At 42.2% G+C, this 21,242-nt stretch overlaps 1 long non-coding RNA gene across 1 annotated transcript in view; it reads left to right on the top strand.

The window, feature by feature from the left end:
• Positions 1-19,368, top strand: part of LOC140070599 (uncharacterized) — a 75,372-nt gene extending 56,004 nt beyond the window's left edge. The window contains exons 3-4 of the long non-coding RNA XR_011848955.1: positions 18,680-18,788; positions 18,901-19,368. This is a non-coding gene — a long non-coding RNA (uncharacterized lncRNA). The remainder of the gene's footprint in view (positions 1-18,679; positions 18,789-18,900) is intronic.
• The last annotated feature ends 1,874 nt before the right edge of the window (positions 19,369-21,242 follow it).

The raw sequence follows: 21,242 nt of genomic DNA, 5'->3' as shown, positions 1-21,242 counted from the left end.
ACCATAGAAAATATGGCAGGCCGGCGTGTTCAGCTCCACACCCGCAGTTTAATTCAACTCACAAAAATTTCATAAGGCAGTCTAAATAAATGGCGCAAGATGCCTGCTTAATGATAATTTACATCCCTCCAATGTATTTCTAAAAATGCTATAGACAAAGGTATTACTGCCTGCTTGTTTATTGCGTCTTTCCTGTATCTCCAAATGACATAGCATAGCATTGGCTGTCTTTCTACTATGGGCGGAGGTAAGTCAAGAAATATCTTCTCTGATTGGTTTATATATTTGTATTCAATGTACAGATTTTGAGAGATTAATATATCCTTAAGTTCTTATTTTGACATATGATTTTGAGTAGGAAAAGCCCTATATACTAGTGGTGTGGGATAGTATAGTAGCTCATAGAAAATGTTGTTGATATTTGTTGGAATATTGTAAGGTTCAGATCTGAACACTTGCTTAGCGACCCTGAATAGTGCATGCCTGTATAGATGGTGCAGAAAGATGCTGTAACTCTTCACAATGTCATATTGATCGCTGGCAACAAAATCTATAATAAGGAGTAAGGTGCTTGTTTATTTTTTTAAGATGAAGCTCTCTCTTCTACGGGTATTGATTGGGAGGAATTCAGCAGGGAAAACTACGTACATCACTTCTCCTGCACACTAAACAACTGACTTCGCTGTCGCTGGGAACTGAAGGATGCTCTCCTCTACAAAACTTGTGTGTGGCAGCTTTTGCAGATTAGAGCCTTTAAGAGATGACCCAAAGGGTTTATGGTTTAACCTTGCTAATGTATTTATTTATTTATTTTCATTGAGAAGTAAGAGACCAATAATAACATTTACAGCTACCTTTCTATAGATTGCTGAATGATGTGTTGGTCACCCAGGTATCAATCTAAGTGGTTATAAGGCATGGTGCACCCCAATGGAAAATAAGTCCAGAGAGTCAGAGTCTGCAGTGAACGGTTACCTGAATCTCCCCTTTAATATAGTGGCAGGATTGTGTTTGTAAGTGTAACAGAACTGGAGATGTACATTTACAGTAAAAAAATTGATTTTCAATTCCTGACTGGGACTTTAAAAGTAGATATCTCCGGTTCTGTGTCACATAGAAACACAGATAGGGCTGTCATCTCGTCTTTCCATATAGATGATGTGGCCACGTATATCTTTTAATCCCTGCACATAATATATGCCCAGATAGTACTACCTTCCTGTCTATGCATTTAGAAACATCGCTGAAAATAAGCTCAAGTCAATCACATTATTTGACTATAATCATATATCTACTTAGGTTTTTTGCTGCTGCTAATATAGGACTATTCTACTTTACTCTATGTAAATTAAAAATAAAGTTTACTTATCTAAACATTGGAGAATTTTATGCACTTAGTTGAAGAAAGAAGTTTGTGTCAGGATCACAGGTAGTGGACCCACTGTACTACTGAGAGCAACGTAAGCCGAAACCTGGGAGCTGAGTCTAAGTGGCACCCAGATTTTACCAGAGCCGGCCACAAAGCGGGTTAGACTGCTGCAGCGGGATACTACCAGGTCGCTCCACAGTCGCAACTTTGCTTGCAATGGTGGCCAAGGCAGCACGGGATCAGCATCGGGGACATAGTGGGAGGTCAGGATGGGCGGCAAAGGATCAAGGTCAGGAACGTAGCAGGAAGTCACAACGGAAATCACACAGGCAGAAGGGAACAGCTTTCTCAGAGGCATACAAAAATCCGGCAGGGTTTGCAGGAAGAGGCCGGCTATTAATACAAAAAGGAGGACCAGTGCCATTTAGCCGCACACTGGCCCTTAAAGTCGCAGGAAGCCGGTCTGTGTGCGCCCTAGGAGGTGGCGACGCATGTGTCGGAAGGCGGAAGACATTGCTGAAGTGCAGTCAGGTAAGTCCTTTTGCTGCAGCCATGCTAGGGGGCTTGGAGGTGCATGGGTGCACCTGCGACCCGGTAAATGGTTCTCAGGAGCACCCGTGACTGTCTGGAAACATAGACAGCCATTTTCGTTCTGGAGTGTTAGAAGTTCTGGAGTCAATACTGTCCATAGTTTTCAGTTTCATTTCTCCCATTGACTTAGTCATCATGTACATTTCTGTAAACAGAGAGCGTTAAATAACTGCCTCTCTATATTTATCTGTGAATAAGTGAGGCACAAATAGTATAATAACCTTTTCTTTTCATGTAAATGATGTGGCCACAAATATTTCTCCATCCCTGCACATAATATAAGCCCAAATACTATTTCCTTTTATCTATGCATTTTGAAAACTGAAATAATGACAATGGGGCACATTTACTAAGAACAGTGCCAACTGCATTATGTGCAGTTTGCCTGTGTAGTGTGCAGGGTGCGCCAGATTCAAAATTTCTGGTGCACGTTCTGCTTGAATATGGAGCCCCCTGCACTTCCCCAATTTTTTTTGGTGCACCTTTAACATAGGGTGTGCAACACATTTCTGTCGGACACGGTCCAACTGAGCACCAGAACGCCTCCTTCAGTGCAGAAATTTGTTTTTGCGTGAAGTGCAGACACGTCACAAAAGGGTCGCACGCAACACAAATACCTGTGCAAACTGGTGCACGGCCCTTAGTAAATGTGCCCCAATATGTCTGTACATCTATGTAAATGTTGCATACATTGAACGTAGTGTCATTGTTTCCTTTTTTCTTTTAGGTGTTGTATGTTTCTAAGTGAACCTGAGTTAAACATTGTTAAAATATCAGTATTAGAGATGAGCGAACACTAAAATGCTCGGGTACTCGTTATTCGAGACGAACTTTTCCCGATGCTCGAGTGCTCGTCTCGAATAACGAATCCCATTGAAGTCAATGGGAGACTCGAGCATTTTTCAAGGGGACCAAGGCTCTGCACAGGGAAGCTTGGCCAAACACCTGGGAACCTCAGAAAAGGATGGAAACACCACGGAAATGGACAGGAAACAGCAGGGGCAGCATGCATGGATGCCTCTGAGGCTGTATAATCGCAACATTATGCCAAAATTATGGGCAACAGCATGGCCATGACAGAGTGACAGAATGAAGCTAGATAGCATCTAAAACATCCAATAATTGACCCTGACACTATAGGGGACGGCATGCAGAGGCAGCGGCAGCAGGCTAGAGAGTGTCATGGCGACATACCCTAAATGGACTCAGGCTTCAAACCAATGGGTGGCAGAGAGGAACCAAAGGAGGTGAGCAAGAAGCGCTCAAATAATATCGGTACATGATAAAAGTTTGCTAGTATATTTTGTGGATTACACAGCAGGGTGGCGACAAAGTTAACATGGAAGCCATGAAAACAACCCAAAATTCTGCCTGACACAGCTCGTTTGATAAGGGGACCATGTATGGAGGCAGTGAACTAGTAGTAGATTAAAGGTGCTGCAGTTAAAACTATGTTAGTTGGATCTTGGCATGGAGCTGGCGCTCCGCTGCCAGGCGAGCTTTCGCCAATCCAAGCCCCTGTCTATAGGCTACTCCCCAAACAGCACTTCTAAGAACCTTTTGTATAAGATCAAGTGTAGTAGCGTTCTTATAAGTTTAGGATATGGCGGGTGAGGGGAATGTAAACAGCTGCGCAAGAAGCGCTGAAATAATATCGGTAAATGATAAAAGTTTGCCAGTATTTTTTGTGGATTACACAGCAGGGTGGCGACAAAGTTAACAAGTTTGTTGTGGAAGCCATGAAAACAACCCAAAATTCTGCCTGACACAGCTCGTTTGATAAGGGGACCATGTATGCTTACAGTTCATGCCAGTCGCTGCACTGGCTGCCAGTCTCCTTTCGAATACAGTTTAAAATAATAATAACCCTCATCCATAAAGCTCTGTATAATGCTGCACCCCCCTACCTCTCCTCTCTTATCTCAGTCTATCGCCCAACCCGTGCTCTTAGATCCGCCAGTGATCTTAGATTAACCTCTACCCTAGTGCGGACCTCCCACTCGCGTCTCCAAGACTTCTCTAGAGCTGCACCAATTCTATGGAATGCTCTGCCCCGGACTATCAGACTAATACCTAACCTCCAAAGTTTCAAACGTGGTCTTAAAACCCATTTCTTTAGGCAAGCCTATAACACTCATTAACTGCATGAAGTTTTAACTCTTCTACTAACCCGTCCTGTGTCGTCCTCCCATCTGTTATCCAGCAACCAACAGGCACCAGACTTCTCTGCAGTCCCATTCACCCTGGACCTGGTATATAAGATGACGGCTGAGTGGTTCAAGCGACAGCAATTCCATTTATTATATTTTGTTCTATTCCCTAAGAAGAATGGCTTGACCATTAAATATTCTTTTACCTCGTGTTACCCCATCATCTTCATAAACCGTAAGCTCTGGCGAGCAGGGACCTCACTCCTGTTGTTCCATACAAATGTTGTGCTCTGTTACATTACATTTGTATTTGTTTCCTATGATTTGTAAAGCGCTACAGAATATGATGACGCTATATAAATAAAGATTATTATTATTATTATTATGGAGGCAGTGAACTAGTAGTAGATTAAAGGTGCTGCAGTTAAAACTATGTTAGTTGGATCTTGGGATGGAGCTGGCGCTCTGCAGCCAGACGAGCTTTCGCCAATCCAAGCCCCTGTCTCTAGGCTACTCCCCAAACAGCACTTCTAAGAACCTTTTGTATAAGATCAAGTGTAGTAGCGTTCTTATAAGTTTGGGATATGGCGGGTGAGGGGAATGTAAACAGCTGCGCAAGAAGCGCTGAAATAATATCGGTTAATCATAAAAGTTTGCCAGTATATTTTGTGGATAACACAGCAGGGTGGCGACAAAGTTAACAACTTTGATGTGGAATCCATGAAAACAACCCAAATTTCTGCCTGACACACCTCGTTTGATAAGGGGAGGATGTATGGAGGCAGCTATATGGACGACTTTTGGAGGTAGCAATGGAGACAACGTGTGGAGGCTGCTTGGAGACAATTTAATTTGGATAGTGCCTGTATGTGGCAGTCCCAAAAAGTTTTCAAAGCAGAGGAGCAGGTAGGTGTCCCTCCAGAAAAATGGAATAGATTGAGTGCATGTATGTGGCAGTCCCAAAAAGTTTTCAAACCAGAGGAGCAGGTAGGTGGCCCTCCAGAAAAATGGAATAGATTGAGTGCCTGTATGTGGCAGTCCCAAAAAGTTTTCAAACCAGAGGAGCAGGTAGGTGTCCCTCCAGAAAAATGGAATAGATTGAGTGCCTGTATGTGGCAGTCCCAAAAATGTTTCAAACCAGAGGAGCAGGTAGGTGGCCCTCCAGTAAAATGGAATAGATTGAGTGCCTGTATGTGGCAGTCCCAAAAAGTTTTCAAACCAGAGGAGCAGGTAGGTGTCCCTCCAGAAAAATGGAATAGATTGAGTGCCTGTATGTGGCAGTCCCAAAAATTTTTCAAACCAGAGGAGCAGGTAGGTGGCCCTCCAGTAAAATGGAATAGATTGAGTGCCTGTATGTGGCACTCACAAAAATTGTTTCAAACAGAGGACCGGGTAGGTGGCCCTCCAGAAAAATTAAATGCATAAAGTACTATAGCAAGAGCCAGTGGGCCCTGTCAAAAAATAGCCAGTTTCCTCTGCTTTACTGTACAAAGAGGAGGAGAAGGAGGAAAATGAGGAGGAGGAGGAGTGGATCAATTATTCAGGTTGAGCTTCCTTCACCTGGTGGAGATTGGAAATTCTGAGAAATCCAGCCTTTATTCATTTTAATAAGCGTCAGCCTGTCAGCGCTGTCAGTCGACAGGCGTGTACGCTTATCTGTGATGATGCCACCAGCTGCACTGAAAACCCGCTCGGACAAGACGCTAGCGGCAGGGCAGGCAAGAACCTCCAAGGCGTACAGCGCCAGTTCGTGCCACATGTCCAGCTTTGAAACCCAGTAGTTGTAGGGAGCTGTGTGATCATTTAGGACGATGGTATGGTCAGCTACGTACTCCCTCACCATCTTTCTGTAAAGATCAGCCCTACTCTGCCGAGACTGGGGACAGGTGACAGTGTCTTGCTGGGGTGACATAAAGCTGGCAAAAGCCTTGTAAAGCGTACCCTTGCCAGTGCTGGACAAGCTGCCTGCTCGCCTACTCTCCCTCGCTACTTGTCCCGCAGAACTACGCACTCTGCCGCTAGCGCTGTCAGAAGGGAAATACTGTTTCAGCTTGTGCACCAGGGCCTGCTGGTATTCATGCATTCTCACACTCCTTTCCTCTGCAGGGATGAGAGTGGAAAGATTTTGCTTGTACGGTTGGTCCAGGAGAGTGAACACCCAGTAATCGGTGCTGGAATAAATTCTTTGAACGCGAGGGTCACGGGATAGGCAGCCTAGCATGAAATCTGCCATATGCGCCAGAGTACCAACGCGTAAGAATTCACTCCCCTCACTGGCCTGACTGTCCATTTCCTCCTCCTCCAACTCCTCCAACTCCTCTTCTTCTGCCCATACACGCTGAACAGTGAAGGACTCAACAATGGTCCCCTCTTGTGTCTCGCCAACATTCTCCTCCTCTTCCTCCTCATCCTCCTCCACCTCCTCCGATATGCGCTGAGAAACAGACCTGAGGGTGCTTTGGCTATCAACAAGGGAATCTTCTTCCCCCGTCTCTTGTGACGAGCGCAAAGCTTCCGACTTCATGCTGATCAGAGAGTTTTTCAACAGGCCAAGCAGCGGGATGGTGAGGCTGATGATGGCGGCATCGCCACTGACGATCTGTGTTGACTCCTCAAAGTTACTCAGCACCTGACAGATATCAGACATCCACGTCCACTCCTCATTGTAGACTTGAGGAAGCTGACTGACCTGACTACCACTTCTGGTGGAAGTTGACATCTGGCAGTCTACAATCGCTCTGCGCTGCTGGTAAACTCTGGATAACATGGTCAGTGTTGAATTCCACCTCGTGGGCACGTCGCACAACAGTCGGTGAGCGGGCAGTTGGAGGCGGCGCTGCGCTGCCCTGAGAGTGGCAGCATCTGTGCTGGACTTCCTGAAATGCGCACAGATGCGGCGCACCTTCGTGAGCAAATCTGACAGATTGGGGTATGTCTTGAGGAAACGCTGAACTATCAGATTTAACACATGGGCCAGGCATGGCACATGTGTCAGTCTGCCGAGTTGCAGAGCCGCCACCAGGTTACGGCCGTTGTCACACACAACCATGCCTGGCTTCAGGTTCAGCGGTGCCAGCCACAGATCAGTCTGCGCCGTGATGCCCTGTAATAGCTCTTGGGCGGTGTGCCTTTTGTCGCCTAGGCTCAGCAGTTTGAGCACCGCCTGCTGTCGCTTAGCGACGGCACTGCTGCTGTGCCTAGAGCTACCGACTGATGGCGCCGTGCCCACGGATGGTAGTTCGGAGGAGGAGGTGGAGGAGGGGTGGGAGGAGGAGGAGGCATAGTAGGCCTGAAACACCTGGACCGAGGTAGGCCCCGCAATCCTCGGCGTCGGCAGTATATGACCAGTTCCAGGGTCAGACTCGGTCCCAGCCTCCACCAAGTTAACCCAATGTGCCGTCAGCGATATATAGTGGCCCTGCCCGGCAGCACTCGTCCACGTGTCCGTGGTCAGGTGGACCTTGTCAGAAACGGCGTGGGTCAGGGCACGGGTGATGTTGTCTGACACATGCTGGTGCAGGGCTGGGACGGCACATCGGGAAAAGTAGTGGCGGCTGGGGACCGAATACCGAGGGGCGGCCGTCGCCATGAGGTTGCGAAAGGCCTCGGTCTCTACTAGCCTATAGGGCAGCATCTCCAGGCTAAGCAATCTGGAGATGTGCACATTAAGGGCTTGGGCGTGCGGGTGGGTTGCACTATATTTGCGTTTCCGCTCCAGCGTCTGGGGTATGGAGAGCTGAACGCTGGTGGATGCTGTGGAGGATCGTGGAGGCGACGATGGGGTTTTTGTGGCAGGGTCCTGGGCAGGGGGCTGACTATCAGCTGACACAGGGGAAGGAGCAGTGGTGTGCACGGCCGGAGGTGAACGGGCTTGTTGCCACTGAGTGGGGTGTTTAGCATTCATATGCCTGCGCATACTGGTGGTAGTTAAGCTAGTAGTGGTGGAACCCCTGCTGAGCCTGGTTTGGCAAATGTTGCACACCACAGTCCGTCGGTCATCCGGTGTTTCCTTAAAGAACCTCCAGACTTCTGAAGATCTAGCCCTCGCCGCAAGAGCCCTCACCACGGGAGCTTCACTAGTTGACACATTTGGCGCTGATGCACCAGCTCTGGCCCTGCCTCTCCGTCTGGCCCCACCACTGCCTCTTCCAACCTGTTCTGGTCGAGGACTCTCCTCCGTCTCAGAAGCACTGTGTTCACCCGGCCTCTCAACCCAGCTTGGGTCTGTCACCTCATCATCCTCCGATCCCTCAGTCTGCTCCCCCCTCGGACTTCCTGCCCTGACAACAACTTCCCCACTGTCTGACAACCGTGTCTCCTCATCGTCGGACACCTCTTTACACACTTCCACTACGTCAAGAAGGTCATCATCACCCACAGACTGTGACTGGTGGAAAACCTGGGCATCGGAAAATTGCTCAGCAGCAACCGGACAAGTGGTTTGTGACTGTGGGAAGGGTCCAGAAAACAGTTCCTCAGAGTATGCCGGTTCAAATGCCAAATTTTCCTGGGAGGGGGCAGACTGGGGGGGAGGAGGCTGAGGTGCAGGAGCTGGAGGAGTGGCGATTTCGGTGACATGGGTGGACTGCGTGGAAGACTGACTGGTGGACAAATTGCTCGAAGCATTGTCAGCAATCCACGACATCACCTGTTCGCACTGTTCTGGCCTCAACAGTGCTCTACCACGAGTCCCAGTAACTTCAGACATGAACCTAGGGAGTGTAGCTCTGCGGCGTTCCCCTGCTCCCTCATAAGCAGGTGGTGTCTCACCACGGCCTCTGACCCCTGCAGTAGTTGGACGCCCACGTCCCCGCCCTCGTCCTCCACCCCTAGCCCTCGGGTTAAACATTTTTAAAATGAGAGTTATAGCTTTAATTTTTTTTTAACTTTTTTTTGTGTTTTTTTTTTTTTTTTGTGTTTTTGAGTTTTTAAAACCAAACAATGCTATCCTATTGCTATGGCTATTTTCTAGCCAAGTATGAAAGCACACTACTATGCCAGATGAGATGACACTGAGTTATTAAACAAAATAAACGTAAAATAAAAAAGGACAAATGGCAGACTGTGCCTAATTGAAATCCAACCCCTACTAAATTTTCCCACTTCGGTCTTTGCAATGGATATGTGCGTCACTAAGCGCAAAACACAGCGGTCGCAAGTCTCACAACAAATTGCTCACAATTGGCTAGTAGATGCACTGCAGCAAGTACAGCCACCAGCAGATCAACCAGAAATCAAATATATAACGCTACTGTAGGCGTAAGCCGTTTGGATTCTCCTTTGGCTATTTTCTAGCCAAGTATGAAAGCACACTACTATGCCAGATGAGATGACGCTGAGTTATTAAACAAAATAAACGTAAAATAAAAAAGGACAAATGGCAGACTGTGCCTAATTGAAATCCAACCCCTACTAAATTTTCCCACTTCGGTCTTTGCAATGGATATGTGCGTCACTAAGCGCAAAACACAGCGGTCGCAAGTCTCACTACAAATTGCTCACAATTGGCTAGTAGATGCACTGCAGCAAGTACAGCCACCAGCAGATCAACCAGAAATCAAATATATAACGCTACTGTAGGCGTAAGCCGTTTGGATTCTCCTTTGGCTATTTTCTAGCCAAGTATGAAAGCACACTACTATGCCAGATGAGATGACGCTGAGTTATTAAACAAAATAAACGTAAAATAAAAAAGGACAAATGGCAGACTGTGCCTAATTGAAATCCAACCCCTACTAAATTTTCCCACTTCGGTCTTTGCAATGGATATGTGCGTCACTAAGCGCAAAACACAGCGGTCGCAAGTCTCACTACAAATTGCTCACAATTGGCTAGTAGATGCACTGCAGCAAGTACAGCCACCAGCAGATCAACCAGAAATCAAATATATAACGCTACTGTAGGCGTAAGCCGTTTGGATTCTCCTTTGGCTATTTTCTAGCCAAGTATGAAAGCACACTACTATGCCAGATGAGATGACGCTGAGTTATTAAACAAAATAAACGTAAAATAAAAAAGGACAAATGGCAGACTGTGCCTAATTGAAATCCAACCCCTACTAAATTTTCCCACTTCGGTCTTTGCAATGGATATGTGCGTCACTAAGCGCAAAACACAGCGGTCGCAAGTCTCACTACAAATTGCTCACAATTGGCTAGTAGATGCACTGCAGCAAGTACAGCCACCAGCAGATCAACCAGAAATCAAATATATAACGCTACTGTAGGTGTAAGCCGTTTGGATTCTCCTATGGCTATTTTCTAGCCAAGTATGAAAGCACACTACTATGCCAGATGAGATGACGCTGAGTTATTAAACAAAATAAACGTAAAATAAAAAAGGACAAATGGCAGACTGTGCCTAATTGAAATCCAACCCCTACTAAATTTTCCCACTTCGGTCTTTGCAATGGATATATGCGTCACTAAGCGCAAAACACAGCGGTCGCAAGTCTCACTACAAATTGCTCACAATTGGCTAGTAGATGCACTGCAGCAAGTACAGCCACCAGCAGATCAACCAGAAATCAAATATATAACGCTACTGTAGGCGTAAGCCGTTTGGATTCTCCTATGGCTATTTTCTAGCCAAGTATGAAAGCACATTACTATGCCAGATGAGATGACGCTGAGTTATTAAACAAAATAAACGTAAAATAAAAAAGGAAAAATGGCAGACTGTGCCTAATTGAAATCCAACCCCTACTAAATTTTCCCACTTTGGTGTTTGAGGTGGATATGTGTGCCACTAAGAGCTAAACACAACGGTAGCAAGTCCCCCTGCTAATTCCTCACAAAATGGTACTAGATGCAAATAAAAAAAAAAAAAGTAGAACGTTATTGTAGCCCTAAGAAGGGCTGTTGGGTTCTTGGAGAATCACTCCTGCCTAACAGTAAGCTAATAGAACACCCTAACGCTTTCCCTGACCAGCAGCAGCTCTCTCCCTAGCGGCATCCAGACACAGAATGATCCGAGCAGCGCGGGCAGCGGCTAGTCTATCCCAGGGTCACCTGATCTGGCCAGCCAACCACTGCTATCGACGTGTAAGGGTACCACGTCATGCTGGGTGGAGTGCAGAGTCTCCTGGCTTGTGATTGGCTCTGTTTCTGGCCGCCAAAAAGCAAAACGGCGGGAGCTGCCATTTTCTCGAGCGGGCGAAGTATTCGTCCGAGCAACGAGCAGTTTCGAGTACGCTAATGCTCGAACGAGCATCAAGCTCGGACGAGCATGTTCGCTCATCTCTAATCCGTAAATGATGTGATTTTTAAACACAGATCTGAATTCAAAAATGTAACTTTAGGAATAGTATCTCCACGTCTCACCTAGAAACACAGTCCTGATACAGGCGGTCCCCTACTTAAGGACACCCCACTTACAGACAACCCATAGTTACAGACAGACCCCTATGACCTTTGGTGAAGCTTTCTGGATGCTTTACTTTAGTCCCAGATTGCAATAATCATCTGTAAGGTTACTGTAATGAAGCTTTATTGATAATCCTTGGTCCCATTACAGCAAAAATTGTTTAAACTCCAATTATCACTGGCGCCAAAATTTTTTTTGTCTGGATCTACAATTATTAAATATACAGTTTTTACTTACATACAAATTCAACTTAAGAACAAACCTCTGGACCCTATCTTGTACGTAACCCGGGGACTGCCTGTATTGTGGTAAATCGGAGATTCTCCTCTAATGTTTCTAGGTGCCAGGGTTCAGGACATATGTCCATTTGAAGTGAGCCCCCCTCCAGCCTGTCAGCTGCAGGCAGAAAGTGTAAGGAAATGAAGAAGACACCTTGCAAAGTACATGGATCCTCTGCCACTGAACATAAAAAATGGTGATGTGTTTACACTGTACATATATATAACATATGTAGGTAAAGGTTTATACAGTTTTTACACCTATTAAAACATTTTTAATGGGGAAAAAAATCACATTTGTAGTTATTTGTCTGATAATTCTGTAAAAAATTTGTAAAAAGTAATAAAATTATTCTATCACGTTAAAGTCTCACATGTCATGAAAAGAACACAGTAAAACTGTTATATGTAAAGCGCTTCCAGAGATATTGCCATTTAAAGGAACCTATCAGAACCTTATTGAATAACCGGGACATAGTTTTTTTGCACGTTTTTGCATGTTTAAGATATGTAGGCAGTGTTAGCTGCTATTGTCCCTAAAGTTCTATTAAAGTTATATTTAAAATGTTCCCGTATTTTCAGTGATACCAATGACCCTTCATCATGAAGGGGTTAATGTGAAAATATAAGAAGTGTTGACTTCATATAGGGGAAATATATTTAAATATCCAAAAATGTCAAAGTTCAATGCATCCTTTGCTCCAGGGCACTACAGGTGAACAATACCTACCTCCTTAGAAAAAGTATCAGCTGTAAATTGCAATTTTTGCTCCTTTGTTAGTTTCAATGTCTTGACAAGTATGACTTGCTTAAGATTCCCATTGTTCACCTAAGGGTATTCAAAGTTCTGTGTTGTCTCTTCTATGGAGTTACTTCTAAATGATACAACCAGTGTAATCTTACAGTGTTAAAAAGGGATCCAGTCTCTTGTAACCCAGTAGATTCACTAAATGATTCCAGTACATTTTATATATAACCCATATCTTTGCAATTACTGCAGTAGAGCTAGACTTTAAAAATGTCTACATCATTCAATTCATTCCCCTGAAGCCTTGATAAAGGGATTTCCACTGTTAAGTTTCTGCAAGTGTAATAAAGAGATTGATAAGATATAGCATCTAAGGGACCATGCTGGACACCTTTGTGGAGCTTTCAACAACTTTCCTATTCATGATTAATTCTGAGAGTGAGATGTCTGCTTCCTTCCAAGCTGTGACCATCAAGTGGAAACATACATATTCTATCAAGAAGGAAGAGAGGACTGCCCTCCATTTCGAAACAATTGTGACCTCTTCTGCTGGGAACTCAGTGTGAAGGATGATAATCTTTACAGATGTCATCACGACTTCTCAAACTTGCCAATATATTTCTTAATTTGGCAGGAGAAACTGACAGCGGGCTCAGTGGAGCTAGCCTGCTTAGAGCTAGGTAACGGCCCAGTGACGTTTAGTTCACTCTGCAGATGTGATTTTACACGTCAACCTGCATGAAATGTAAAGAAAAATTTATCTTAAAGAGCTACTGTTGTTTCAAAGGTTTTTTTAAGGAAATGATTAGTTTACATGAAAATAAAAAAAACTTTATAATATATGTTATCAGAGGAAAACACCTCTGTCCCCTTTTATTAGTATTCCCTTTGATGCTAAACTGCCCTTTTCAGTGCTAAAATCTGTCTTCAGTGAACACAGACTGCATTTAAAGAGATCTATAGAGAGACGAGGAGCCTCCAAGTATGAGAGACACAGTTAAAAGGAGATGCTTCATCAGTGATAGTGATTGTTGTTGGTAGATTTGTTGCAGTTTAATAATAATATTCCAGCAAGTTTAAAGCATAACTCCGATGTCATATGTAATTTCCCCTATAAAAGCAAACTGAACAATGCCCAATTTGTGTCCCTCACTCTTTTCTTCACAGAGTTATGGCATTTTCTTTTCTGCATCTACTTGTCAAAATTTTTTCTCACAACAGTGAAGTGGATGGAGTCTAACCTCTTCCTGTAACTGCCTTGAAGCTAAATGAAATTTAGGTTGCCCTCACTTCCCATAATATTTTGTGTTCTCTCATTTAGTAATTTAACAGTAAATTCAGTAAAATTCACTGCACAGTGTACAAAAAGGATGTATAAAGTGACTACCCTTGTGGATTTCCTCACATGGAGGAACATGTGGGATGTAATAAGTAGTAGAGACCAGCAGTGAAATAGTTATATGAAGTGTATATCCTGTGTTATGTGTTATATAAAACACTGTGAGTTAACAACTCCTTGCAGTGCAGAAACTCTTCTGACAGCAGAAGACGGGGGAGGGTTGCAGAGGAGTCTATGATACAGCATTAGGTACAAAGACAGTGAAAGTTCTGCAGAATTACAGACTGCGATGTAGTGACTGATACTGGAGGGATAAGATCTTGTTCCTCACTATTCTGTGTTTGAGACTTCTGCATCCACAGCAATGAACACACTCAGCGTTGCTACACCTCTCAGCTACACACATAGAGCACTGTCACATGACCTCCCCTTCATTCCTCTTGTTTGGGCAGGCAGGAGCAGCCCATCCATTCTGTGAGTTCATGTCTGTAAACAACTAGACTGAATCATAAGAGAAATCAGCACAGCCAGGAGACACAGCTAGAACAGAGCCAGGCTAAACTGAGGAGGATAGCAAAGAAACTGCTGCACGTAGGTAATCCAGATTATAGGCTTATAGTTGCTTTCCATCCCAAGAGCTATTGATTTGTGAAAATCTGTATGCTCCTCACTCCTCTCCTCCTCACTTAAGACGGATTTGAGAGTTACCTTGAGCAGTTTAGCTTGTAGGATAAGGACTATTTAGAGGAGCTAAAAAATGTTAAATTCACCTGAAGTATTCAGTGACAAAAAATGTTTCAATTAAGAGTTACTCTTTTAGATGAGTAAGTTGAGGATACAATCATGAATTGCCCTTGTCTGACTTAATTGAAATTTTCATAAAACATAATGAATTCTTTATAATTTTTTATCAGCACATTAAAATATCCCCATCTCCACCAGTTCTGGGGATTTTCCAGCCGCACAACACTTTCAACATGTCGAGGCAGGGAGTGGAAAATCGGCGGTGACTATAGCAAAAACTCTGGCAGGTCAGACCAGGTCTGATTAGACCAAGTCTGACCAGGTGGATATTGCACCTGTACCCACTATGAGGCTTGAGATCCAAGTAGATAGTGGGGGAGGGAGTTTAAGACTGTTATTTAAAACGTCAGTCGTAATAAATTCCCACCCCTGTACCTGAATGTTTGATTTTCATTGACCTCCATACTTAGATGGCTTTCACATTGGGTATCTGATGGTTGTCTCTTTTATATACTTGCATGATCGGTTCATTTACAAGTGCATATATATGGACTGGAGCAAGGCATTTGCAGACACTTATGGCATAAAAATGATCATCTAATATACATGGGTTTCTTAAGAATGGATGTAAGTCTTTCTTAACAAAGCCAAGCTTCTCCTACAACATCATCTATAAGCATCCAGACAGTTTTTGGTGCTTTACTCATAGTTCCCGAAAATGTCAGCCATGGTCTCTATGCACTTTTCTCATTGTCAATTCAACTATTGCCATCTCCAGAAGTAACCCAGAAGAAGAGTGAAGAAATCAGGCAATACCTTTTTGAGGCTAACTGAGTATATTTGATGGTGAGCTTTTGAGAATACTAGTTTTCTTCGTCAGACATGATGTTATGCATGAAACAGAAAATTCACAGCATTTTATACACCCTAAACAGTGATCATCAAGGATATTAAAAACTCCTCTAAAACAACAGATTGATAAAAACAGGGACATCTTATTTACAACAGGATGGCAATAAAAACATTAAAAACCTACAAGGCAAGATACATGAGCCCTGGCTCTTATCTGCTTGTGGCCTCCAGGTCAGAGGTAGGAGGTCATGAAGCTGGCATAAATGTTAAGACCACTTTGCAAGGTGTTGAATCTCCTCATTAATTTATACTCCCATTCTTTCCTTTCCCTCTGTGTCGTAAAATGTCGCATTAAAATAGTAATCTGCAAATCCTCCATAGTGTGGTCATCTGTGGAGAAATGTGCAGCCACTGGGAGATCCATTTCTCCAGAGAGGACCACACTATGGAGGATTTGCAGATTACTATTTTAATGGGACATTTTAACACACAGAGGGAAAGGAAAGAATGGGAGTATAAATTAATGAGGAGATTCAACACCTTGCAAAGTGGTCTTAACATTCATGCCAGCTTCATGACCTCCTACCTCTGACCTGGAGGCCACAAGCAGATAAGAGCCAGGGCTCATTTGTCTCGCCTCATAGGTTTTTAATGTTTTTATTGCCATCCTGTTGTAAATAAGATGTCCCTGTATTTATCAATCTGTTGTTTTAGAGTTTTTTTAATGTCCTTGATGATCACTGTTTAGTGTGTATAAAATGCTGTGAATTTTCTGTTTCATGCATAACATCATGTCTGACGAAGAGAACTAGTATTCTCGAAAGCTCACCATCAAATATACTCAGTTAGCCTCAAAAAGGTATCGCCTGATTTATTCACTCTTCTTCTGCTCTCCATGGCTAACACGGTACAAATCAACACTACTAGCAGAAGTAACCCAAGCAGTTGTCGAAAGACGTTGTTTTATTGATTTGTAAAGCACTGCGGAATTTGATAGTGCTATATAAATTAAGATTATTATTATATGGGTACCCTATTTATTTTCATGTACTTTTTACCAAAAGACTAATAGGGCTTTCATTGTTCTCCATGAAAAATCTCCAACATTCTTAGTTCTGACACAAATGGGGGAGATTTATCAAAGTGTCTGTGAACTGTTTGCTCATGGTATTATAAAATGAAAGATGATGCTCTGATTGGTTGCCACGAACAACTAGAACAGTTCTGCTCCCAGATAGAGCCACTTGAGACCCACAGATTCCTCACAAGTTCTTACTTCTGTGTTCTACGTAATTCTGTCAAAATTGTGCTGTAATAGCATTATTTGGTACGTTTTTAAATTTCTACTTTGCAGTCACTTTAGGCCCTTACTTATGTAGGAGATAAAGACTAATGGCCAACCTCAGAGAGTCAAAATCTGCATTGTTGCACCCTTTCATTATCATTGCTAACATGGCAGGCATATTCATTGAACCTCAGATTTCCCAGCATCAACTATTATGTAAATGAAAGAATAGAAGAATATGACAGAAAGAGAAGACTCCAATATATATATATATATATATATATATATATATATATATATATATATACTTTAGAGGAAATGTTCTTTAAATTGTCCATTGCTGTCATAATCTGAATTATATTTTCCACCTGATTGCATTATGGAGGCAGTAGAATACGCAAATAGGCCTAAGCATAATTTCTGAGTGGTAATGGTCACTAATGCTAAGGCTTATTAATACTATTTCACATTATCACTTGAAAAATGCAACCAGCAACTGTGATTCTAAATCAGCCATTAAATCTTTATTGGACAAAGACCAACACTGTACTTTGTTATTAATATTTTCCCCATTTAAATATGGTGATCAAATTCATAAAGCAGCAAAATGGGCACATCAGTGTTAAATTGTCCAATAAAAATATAATTATGTGTAATTATAGTTTTACTTGTACCAGCTTTTCCGATGGTAATGTTTGTGGGGGATTTTAATACATAGATTGCTTAATTTTAATTTTGTTTTAAAAGCTTCACTTATTGTCTGATTGGTTTGTGGTAGAGCAGGAAACATATAAGAAATTAATGTGGGTGTAGAATCTCTGAGCCCCAAAGGTTGGATGTAAGCAATTGTTGAATTTGTCTGCTGCAACTATGCAGGAGCAGTGGAGTGGAGTCCACTTGGCTGAATAATGCAACACAAGCAAGTCAATCTCACATGCACAGACGTGGATTAGCTCCAGTGGGCGGTCAACTGTGCATACTGACAACATATATAGCATGATGGCAAACCTTTTAGAGACAGAGTGCCCGAACTAAGACCAAAATCCACTTATTTACAGTTAAGTGCCAACGTGGCATTTTAAGCAGTAACTTACTGCTACCTGTTCTTCCACTTCTTTCAATTGTATCGGCCGCCAGAGGCCACCAATACAGTTGAAAGAAGAAGGGCAAATTCAGACTTTCATTATAGCTCCTCTCCAAGTTGCCTGGGGCAGCAGGAAGATTTGATGGGTTTGGTCCTGTTTGGTGAACTCTGTCCTGGGGTGATGGCCTGAGTGCACACAGAAAAGGCACCCGTGCCATAGGTTCGCCACCACTGATATATAGCATGATGGCAGATAACTGTACGGGGTGCCTGTAGGCACCCAGGGGTACAGTAAAAAGTGCTGTGGGAGTAGCAGTAGATGATCTTGGTTTAGTAGGGTGCAGGGGAATAACCAAAGACTCCCAGCCCTGGGGCAAAATTTAAGCTTGGGGCTGCCACACAAATTTTCTTTATGCCCCTTTCAGTTGCTCATATACAGCACAAGCAGTCAGGGTTTATCTTCAGCCTGATGTAAGTTGTATGACCTATCAGTTCAGTGCTGTTGTCTGAGCTCCCCCAACTATTGTCTGCTAACACCATCAAAAGAATACTTTGTGAATGAAGAAGAATATATATACAATACCATGAGATGAGTTAATGTAGAATGAAGAGTTCTCTGTCATAAAAATCAAGTACAGTCATCTTTTAAAAAGCGTAGGGTAGGAACCCATTTTATCACAATAGTGTGTCCAATCCACATCGGATTAATGAGACTTCTAAAATCAAATCAGGCAAGCTATTTTGGGGGATGAGTGATGTGAGTCGTAATAGAAACTCTTATTCTCAGCCAAAACAATCTTAATTGTATAAAGCCATATGAAAAAGTCTAATTATAATAGATCAAGTTTGACTAAGCTGTGATTAATTCTTGCAGAAAATGGAAGATGAAGCACTAAAATGGGCAGAATTTTGAAATATTTCATCACATTCTCCGTTAGAAAGAAGCACATGAATCACTGGAGAAATGGAGTGAGCAGGGAACAGTGAGTGTGTAATACTCCCTGTACTATTCCCTGTTTTTTGGCGGCTCATTTGTTATGTCAGGAATTATTCCAGCTGCGTGCACCTTTAAATCATCAAGATGATGTCTTTTAGGCAAGCTCACAATGGAGACTGTCACCGTACTCTTACAGATGTGTCATCATTTATGTGCAAATCCATAGGCTGCACCTGCAAGCAATGTTTCCAAACCTGGTCTTGTGTTAAGAAGCTTTCAAACTGAAAACACATTTCTATATTATTGGAGACCTTTGGGGAGGTAACCAGATTGAGATGAGAGTCTGAAGAGCCAAATGAAAAATAAAACAGGGCAAAGTGGAAAAATGACTATTATATAATGTAAAATGTTTAGCTTTTAAAGGGATAATGCATAGAATCTAGACATAAATGTAATCTTGGCCTTTGAATAGCATAATACACAACTCTAAGTACCCTTCATAGAAAAAAAATAACAAAATTGTAGTTGATTGCAGTCACCACTAGAGGGAGCTTCATAGTTTACTGTATACTGTACATTTATTTAATCTTTAATTGACAAGTCTTATTGACCCGAAACTTTTTATTTTATTTTGTCACATCTGGTGGTTAAAATACTTTTGTTTAATAAGATACCAAAATAATTATTCTACATTTTTGGAAGATCAAGACCATCCTTTGTAAATGTTATCCAGGGAAAGCTATAGAAATAACAGACATAACATTTAAGTCATCCTTGTATGCAAAACTGATAAGAATTGGTACGTTTAAGTGCCCACAAATTACTGAATCTATATTTTTAATAGATGATGATATGTAGGTTGCTGGGGTTTGTATGTTCTTCATTTTCAGTCAAATTTAACTCTTAGAGGGAACCCCTTTAACGCTTTCTTTATCATAGCTGTAATTAATAGTGAACAGGTGCAGGGTGACGGTGAATAATGAATTGATGTGTCCATCAGACAAAGGGGCTCTGTTGGTCATCTGATCTTATACAAGCTTGTTTTTGATCAGCATCAAGGGAGATTAATTGTTATGCTGAATTACAGAAGAACCTATTTTGTATATGCCAACACCACTGTGCTGTGCAGGATTTCACTCTTTTCCGTTCCCTTGACCTCAGCAGCAAACATTGTGGAATCTGTCAGACTCTTTAGTTTTATTCAAAAAGGATTGGGAGGTCGGAATTTAGAAGATTAATATAACATCCTCTGAAATTAAGCCATTAGATTCTTTATGACAAAGACTGGAAGGAATTAGAGGTGTAGCACATCAACAATGTTTCGACAACATGCACAATTTGACAAGTCAGTGTTTTTACCAGTCACAGAGCACAATAATCAATACCAATAAGGATATCCACTACAATTATGTTTAGTCCCTATACTATCCACACATCAATACCAATAATAGTATACAGGACCACAATATAGTATTCAAATCATAACAACTGATGCAGTAAAATCTTATAATCTTTATTCATACACAACATGACAATCAAAAAGAGTTAAAAACATCCAATAAAATCCACAGACACAAACAAAAAGTCGTGGTAGTCATTTGCGTAATTCAATGTATCGGCCTACAGTGGGCATGAAACTAAATACTGAAAGGGAAATAAAACTATTAGACAAATCTTCTATCTATAATTACCTAATAACATTTGAGTGAGATCATAATTAAATATGGACATAATGGTCTCCATTATTATCCATTTGTACCACATGCAGTGAAAACTGAGAATTAAAAATTTGTAAAAAGTTAATAAGATAAGACATTTTTATATAAAAAAAACCCTGTGTTTTAAAGGACTAGAGGTGGTTACATCCCATTTTTCAAGACAATTAAAACAACAGTGGTTTAGACCAAATAGATTCAGAACCAAATCTTACGAAAACATTTGTTCAAGCTCAAGGGTCCTACTCTTGGTGTTCTTTGTTTCTTACTTGGTCATGCCGGTGATCATCCAACATATAGATTCTGTGGCTGTAATGTTTGTGTAGAATAACTCAAGATGGCTATAACCTACCTTGATTTTAACCTTTACATTGTTTTGTCAAGGGCTTGTGTGCGGCATAATGTGTTCTATCTTTCCAGACCATAGATACGCCATTATTATACATATATATATATATATCTATGTAGTCTTATATGAGGTTTTCCACAAATCACTGTATGACAGTGTGCCTGATTTATCCAGGTGCTCGCTTCTGTGAGGACATATAAGGCAATAGGTATTGTGTCAGGAATGTGTGAGATACTGATTGTTAATGAGGATGAATATACTTAAGGATGTCCACTTCTAACTTGACTCATTAAAGCAAACCTGTCAGCAGGAATGTCATTTTTAGCTGGTTACAGGTTCCAATAGCCTATGCTATGCTGATTTAAAATTGTCTCTGTCAGCATTCTGAATCATTTCAGTAGTTTATAGTAGTTTATTATTGGCTATTACCTGGGTG

This window comes from Engystomops pustulosus, chromosome 7, assembly GCF_040894005.1.
Source record: "Engystomops pustulosus chromosome 7, aEngPut4.maternal, whole genome shotgun sequence".
NCBI lineage: Eukaryota > Metazoa > Chordata > Amphibia > Anura > Leptodactylidae > Engystomops > Engystomops pustulosus.
This window is presented reverse-complemented; position numbering and strand designations above follow the sequence as displayed.